This window comes from Peromyscus eremicus, chromosome 18 (assembly GCF_949786415.1).
Source record: "Peromyscus eremicus chromosome 18, PerEre_H2_v1, whole genome shotgun sequence".
NCBI classification, from domain to species: Eukaryota; Metazoa; Chordata; class Mammalia; order Rodentia; family Cricetidae; genus Peromyscus; species Peromyscus eremicus.
This window is the reverse complement of record NC_081434.1, coordinates 8,437,356-8,445,195: the sequence shown is the minus strand read 5'-3', so window position 1 is coordinate 8,445,195 and position 7,840 is coordinate 8,437,356. Positions and strand designations below refer to the sequence as shown.

The 7,840-nt window shown below is 42.8% G+C and overlaps 1 pseudogene; it reads left to right on the top strand.

Moving 5' to 3' along the window:
* The first annotated feature begins 4,913 nt into the window (after window positions 1–4,913).
* On the top strand, window positions 4,914–6,590 carry LOC131895091 (dnaJ homolog subfamily C member 7-like; annotated as a pseudogene).
* Window positions 6,591–7,840: the final 1,250 nt, after the last annotated feature.

Genomic DNA, 7,840 nt, shown 5'->3' with positions numbered 1-7,840 from the left:
ACACACACACACACACACGGTGACGTGGTATTTTAACATCTCCCCAGCCCTCATCTCTTTATCCCCCTCCCACTGAACCCCTGCCCAATAAGTCCTTCCATCTTCTTGTCTTTGTTTTGAAGTGGACACACACCATAGCCCAGGCTGACTCGGAACTCAGTATGTAGTCCAGGCTGACCCTCCTACCTCAGCCTCCTAAATGCTGGGGTTACAGGCATGTGGCCACATCCAGCTTCATAATTAAATTTCTGGATATTGTTGACTATATGTAGGGTTGAGGTGGGGAAAAGCAGGGAGACTGTTTAAAGAGTTTTAGAGTGTATAGACTTCTCATCTTGTTGGAGGAAGATAGAAAGGAAGAAGGATTAAAGAGTAAGAATTCAAAATGAATGTGGAAAAAACAGAGCTGGTTGAAACAACAAAGTAATGGGAAAACTGCAATGATTTCTGTGTAAGTAGACTAACACACCAGTTCAAAGGCAGAAACTGATGTGTGTGTCTCTGTGTGTGTATGTGTGTTAGTGTCTGTGTATATGTGTTTGTGTGTCTATGTGTGTGTGTGTGTGTGTATGTCTATGTGTGTATGTGTGTGTATATGTGTTAGTGTGTGTGTGTGTATGTGTCTCTGTGTGTAGGTCTTTGTGGGTCTATGTGTCTATGTGTGTGTCTGTGTGTATGTCTGTGTGTATATATGTGTGAGTATATGTATGTATGTCTGTGTGTCTATGTGTGTGTGTATGTCTGTGTGTACAGGTATGTGACTGTGTATATGTGTATGTGTGTTATTGTGTGTGTATATGTATATGAGTGTGTGTGTGTGTGTGTGTATATGTGTGTGTTGTTTGGAAGAGATACATCTTTTCTTCATCCTAGAAGACAGTCTGCTCTCTCTGCCCCTCACTCTGCATGCAGGTGTGGAAAGGTTTCCTAATCATTCAGCACAATACTTTCCTCTGACTCGTACAATGGTCCCAGGTGAGTATACATGCTGGATCTCACAACTGCCCCTCCTGTGCTCACAGAACCCACACGGCCAGCCATCCTGCGGACACAGGCCCGCAGAGTGGCCTGACTTCACAGAGAAGGAGGAATTCTTTCTCAGACTCTCCCAGTAGCCTTCCCAACAGCTTCCAGTGGGGAGAAGGTTTCCCTTGTTCGTGTCTGGACACTCAGTGGTACAGATGAACTCAAGATGGTGACCTGTCAGCAAGGTCCCTCTAACAGATAGATCTGTGAAGACACAGTGTTGGGTAACTAAATACTCACAGAGAGGGAGGAGAGAGGCCTCTGAAAATAAAAAATAAAAAAATAACAGTAAAGAAATGTCTGCGACAGGGACACAAATGAGAAGGGGGCTGTTTCCCATGGTGCCTGCAGAGACAGTAATCCATGGTCCCTAGAAAGGGTCCGGCCTGCAGAATGCCATTTCCTGAAGTTTTCTTCCTCCCTTTTTCTGGGGCACATGAACTTTTCCTCTGATTTCAGTCTTTTGTCTCCTCATTTATTAGTTTAAAGGAATGAAAACACAGAGTTTTAGCTAGCTGCTGAGAAAGTCTACCCAGAGCTGACAAACCACAGTGACCCCTTAACAGCTACCAGCCCAATGTCTCAACTCCACATAGAGCGTTCCAGCCTCCAGAGTAGCTGAACAGGGCAGGAGGTCCACCCAGCAGTTACATTCTCCATACCACTGCCAGTCATTTATCCTCAACAGTCAATGTGGTGCCTCATCAGAATTTACACTTAATTTTTTTTTTTAATTTTAGGTTCGTTGTGTAGTTAAAGTGATTGCAAAGAGATATTTTGGAATGACAGATGAGAGTCCTGTAATGCATACGCATACACATCATTTTCTGGAGAGACTAGCATGCTTAACCCCGAGCATACGGTGCACAGTGCGTCAAACGATAGAGATGTAAAGAATCTTCCTATTCCCCTTTGGGAGGTTGGTTTCCTTACAAGAATAATAGCAAACAGCACTTAAAGCTCACTGACGCTCACCAGAAGCCAAACACTCCGCTTTGCGCTATCCATTGATTAAATTAGTCTAATTTAATGTAAGTGAATTTAATTGGAATGAAGACACTGAGATACCAAGATTAAGCAACTTGTTCACAATCACAAGCATTATAAACCCAAGCAGCCTCACACCGAGGCCCATTCTCTCAAGCACGTAGTAATAGGAGCTCTGCTGCAGGACGCTCCTGAACTGGGTGGTGGGGTCTCCAAATGCTGTGCTCAGTTCTGCGTCCCTCTTCGGCTCCACACACCTGGGAAATATTTACGATCCAGCGTTTCTACTTACTCTCTCCACTCTCCTTTCTTCCTTCTCTGCTGACTCCAGCTCGATGTGCCTTTAAAAAGTAAGACACACTCATCTGCACACACATGCCACATGCTGTCCCCTTTGAGTCAACAGCTCTTGTTCACTGAGGGGACTTTCTCTCCTGACCAACCTTCTTGTTGGATGAGTCTTTGAAGTGATTATGAAGTAATTCGGCTCCCAAGAGACGGACAGAAATCCATATTCATCCTCTCCTTTGACACTAGAAATGAGCATGACACTTGTTTTCCTTAATTTTAATAGAGCTAGAGTATGTTGTGGGTTGATGAGGCCCACCTCCACTACCACTTCAAGGTCCCACATCATTTCTGTCATAGTCTCCCAAAGTGGCCATGTCCCTCTTGTTCTTTCTGGTCACACTACAACATCGGAATTTGCCAGGAAAGCTGAAGAGTTGGATGTAAGCACTGTACTTCTTGAGGAGCAGAGAAGGAAGAAAGGATCTCAAGAGCCCCTTTGGAGACCCGACCCATCATTCTCAGGTACTGACAACAACACAGACTTTAGAATAACCCACACCATCACCGGAATTCTACCACCCATTCTTGAGTTACTGAATCTAAGCAATTTCCAGACATGACAACAAATTATTTTAAAAAAAAATGAATCATTCCAATACAGTGTGTTAAAAATTATCCTTTTCCTGTTTAAACCTACATTACTCCATAGATGGCTAATGAAGAGTCTTGGACAGGAAAGAGGTATTGATCTCAGCACAGGTCACTAGAGCAGAGTATCTAGACAGTGCATGCATGGTGCAGAGCACAGAGGTACTGCCCTTCACTTCCAAGATGAAACTGAGAAGCAGAAAGGAACACATGGGCTTCTGGGGTAGAACCAACTGCAGTGAGACAATTTCCAGTGGGACAATATTGAACCACATGATGCTCGTCACTCTTATTGCTCACTGAACACTCAGCTCAATAAATAAATACGGCTGATTATTGGCTCAATATGAGAACGTCCATTAAGATGACCACAAAGGAGTAGTGATGCCTGCTTCCAAAAGACATGAGGGTAGGACCAGAAGTGCTTTCCAGGGACAGGTCATTCATGGGTTACATGAACAATAATAAAAATAATAATTTTCAACTCTTTGAAATTTTATTTTCCATTTCTCACTTTACATGCATTCCCTCCTTTCTGTTTCCTCTACATCTTTATTCTCTTTTTATATTTTAAAATATTTGATTGACAAGTAAAAGTTATGGCCATATTTAAGGCGCACAGTGTGATTTGATGCACTGTGTTCTGATTATTACAGTCAGAATGTGAGACTCGTTATGATCCACTGTCAGCATTTGTGTGTGTGTGTGTGTGTGTGTGTGTGTGTTTTGTGATGAAACACTTAAAATCTGCTCTCAACAAATTTCAAATTGACAATGTGGTATTATTGTCACATGTAAAGACAAAGAATACTTACACATCCACTTACCACCCACACTCATTCATGGACTCCATACTCAAATGTGGTTCTGGGCTCCTGAGGGCAAGAACTCTGTCTTTTAGACATTGTTTTGATTGCTTTTTTTTTCTTTTGCACTTGGGATGAGACCCAGAGCCTCACACAGGCTGGGCACTCTGTTACTGAGCTACATCCCTGGACCCACAAATACTGTCTTCTTCATTTTGGTGTGCTCAGTCCCCAGAACCCTGCTTAAAACAGTCCATTTATGATTCTTCAAATACACAGAAGGAAAAAAAAGAGAACAAAACAAACATCATAAGGACTTGAATACAGCATTTAAGTCTGTGCAAAGGACAGCTGCAAACAGCTGGATGGGGTAGGGGCTGGAGAGCAGCACCATGTACTTAAAGGTGCTGGCTGAGTCCTGAGGCACCTCAGTTACAGTGATGTATTCTATAAGCAAGGTAGTGGGATGACAGCAGCACATCAGAAAATGGCCCTTGACTGAGAAACCAGATGTCTGGGGGTCTAATAAACTCAGCTTTCTGCAGCTGAGAGAAAAGAGAAAAGGAAGAGAGCCCATAGCGACAGGTCCCTCACCACGAGGCAGGTGGCAAAGCCCTTAGATGTTGAGATAGTCTTCCTGTGACTCTTTTTCGGTCCCTGGAGTCCCTGAACAGTGTCACCTCGGTCATTGCAACTCAAGGGCTTTGGATGCTTCCTGTGTTTGATGTAAGCTGGAACTACATCAAATAGCCGTGATAAAAAATTCATCTACAGGGTTTCATCTAACCGGGGCTCTTTGTATTTCCGAGGAAGGGCAGAATGAAAAGCAGGCTTCCTCCACTGTCATTGCAGTTACTTACTCAGACGTTTCCCATTTGCTACATGAATTTTAATCGGAGTCTATCATATGAGACCACACTCAGGTTGGGGACACGTGGTCTGCCCAGTGTTTCCTGTTCCAGAAAGGCCTGATTCCAAAGCACTGAAGAAAGAAGGAAATAAAACGTTGGTTGTCACTAAGAGAAACTCAGGCGTGATAGGCCCTGGAAGTTTTGATCATACATTGACGTTTGACAGACTTTTCCCGAGTCCAAGGCGAACAATGGGTTTTGAATGAAAACGTTAGAAAAGATTGAGTTGGGTCCCGGCGGTAAGATGGTGGCGACCGCGGAGTGCGATGTGGTAAACGGCGGGGACCGAATGTGAACTGCTGGAGGACGAAGAAACCAAGAGGGGGACAGAATCCTTCAAGGAACAACAAGGACTACAGTGAAGCTTATAACTATTACACAAAAGCCATAGATATGTGCCCCCAAAATGCAAGCTATTATGGCAATCGGGTAGCCACATCAATGATGCTTGGACGGTTCCGGGAAGCTCTCGGAGATGCACAGCAGTCGGTGAGACTGGATGATAGTTTTGTCCGGGGACACCTCCGAGAGAAGGCAAATGCCACCTCTCACTTGGGAATGCAAGGGCAGCATGTCGTAGTTTCCAAAGAGCCCTAGAACTGGATCATAAAAATGCCCAGGCACAACAAGAGTTCAAGAACGCCAATGCAGTCATGGTGTATGAGAAAATAGCAGAAGTGGATTTCGAAAAACGAGATTTCCGGAAGGTTGTTTTCTGCATGGACCCTGCCCTAGAATTCACCCCTGCCTGTCATCGATACAAAATCCTCAAAGCAGAATGTTTAGCAATGCTGGGTCGATACCCAGAAGCACAGTTTGTGGCCAGTGACGTTTTATGCATGGATTCCACCAAGGCCGATGCTCTGTATGTCCCTGGTCTTTGCCTTTATTATGAAGATTGTATTGAGAAGGCCGTTCAGTTTTTTGTGCAGGCTTGCTCTCAGGCTGGCTCCTGACCACAAGAAGGCTTGTGTTGCTTGCAGAAATGCCAAGGCCCTGAAAGCCAAGAAAGAAGACGGGTATAACGCATTTAAGGAAGGAAATTACAAGCTAGCATATGAACTGTACACAGAAGCCTTGGGAATAGACCCCAACAACGTAAAAACAAATGCTGAACTCTGCTGTAATCGGGGCGCGGTTAACTCCAAGCTTAGGAAATGAGATGATGCCATAGACGACTGTACAAATGCAATGAAGCTCCATGGCACCTCATAAAAGCCTATTTGAGAAGAGCTCAGTGTTACATCAACACAGAGCAGAATGAAGAAGCTGTACGGGACCAGGAAAAAGTGTATCAGACGGAGAAAACAAAAGAACACGAACAGCTTCTTAAGAATACACAGCTGGAACTGAAGAAGAGCAAGAGGAAAGATTACCACAAGATCCTGGGAGTTGACAAGAATGCCTCTGAGGACGAGATCAAGAAAGCTTACCGGAAACGGACCGTGATGCACCATCCAGATCGACACAGTGGGGCCAGCGCCGAGGTTCAGAAGGAGGAAGAAAAGAAGTTCAAGGAAGTAGGAGAGGCCTTTACCATCTTCTCTGATCCCAAGAAAAAGACTCGTTACAGCAGTGGGCAGGACCTGGATGAGGAGGGCATGAACTGGGCGATTTTGATGCAAACAACATCTTCAAGGCATTCTTCGGTGGCCCTGGGGGCTTCAGCTTTGAAGCATCTGGCCCAGGGAATTTCTTCTTTCAGTTTGGCTAATGAAGGGCAACTACTCAGAACCCAGAAAATGCAGACTTGCTCAGTTTAACCATGAATGTGGACGGTTCACCTCTTCCATCATGTCCCCGTGTACTTGGAGCAGTTTCGTTTTCTCATTTGGGTGCCGCGTGTCTGTATGAGTGGGGTGAAGGAAAGGGAGCCCGCGCTGAGGACTGGGGAGGGGAGGGAAGCCAGGGGTAGACAGGGAGGCAGCTTGTGAGTTTTTGTTGTATTGTTTAACTTTATTTTAAAAAGAAAATTAAAAAAAGAAAAGAAAATATTGAGTTCAGAAGTTTTGAAAGTGTTGAGTATTTTGCAAACACCGATGAATAAGATTTACATAGTCATTGTCTAAGGAACTCAGACTTTTTCTAGAAGGCTATAAAAATTCTGTTTCTTTTGCTTTCAGATAGAAGCTGAGAACCAAAGGAAAAGGGGGGTGGACACAGCAATTGTAAGAGCTTTGCTATTGTTTGTCAGTTCCTATGGAGTTGGTGTTATTTCTTAACTATTTGGGAAATTTTATTAGGTAAACTATCTGGGCGTAGATATTTTAAATTATAATTTAAATTAATTTCAAATTATAAATATAATGTCTGTAACACATACAGAACTGTACAATACCCTATCTGCCCCCCAAAAATGTGGTTTTAGTGGAACTATTTCAATTTCATCTAAGTTGTTGGCCAGTATAACATTAACTGTGATAGATACTTGTTATTGCTTTAAACCGTAGGGTCTCTAATAATGCTTCATTTTTACTCTTGCTATTGGTGATTTGCATTTTAATCTCCTTTTAAAAACCATAATTTTAAATACATTTACTTTTTAACTTATTTATAGACTATGGTTTTGTTTTTGTTGTTGTTTTCACTGAATCAATGTTTTGGTAGCTCTTCATTTTTTTTTTTTTAACTGTAGTCCTTTCCACTCTTCATTACATCTTGTCTTCTACTTTTTACCTAATTTACCTTCCTCTTCATAGCTCCTTAAGAATACTTGATTCATTATCATTTATCAAAAATATGTTTTTACTGGGCATGGGGAGGTATACCTTTAATCCCAGCACTTGAGAGACAGAGGCCAGTTTGCAGCCAGCCTGGCTTATAGAGTGAGTTACAGGCCAGCCAAGGTTGCATAAATGGATTTTGTCTCAAAAGCATATTTTTCCTCCTCTTCCTGTGACTCCTTTTTTGAAATGCATTGTTTAATTTCCAAATACTTGATAACTTTTCTAGATGTCCTTTTGATTGTTTTCTATCATGTCCCAAGAACACCGTCTGGACAAATTCTGTCTTTTTTAAATATTGCTTTTCCATGACTTAGTACCTGTTCTGTCTTAACACTTAGTACATGCAAACAGTCTAGGTATGCTTGAAAATAACAAGCACTCAAAACAACAATAAACACAATAGAAAGTATCATGTAGTTGTTGGGCATAGTGCTATATAAAACCT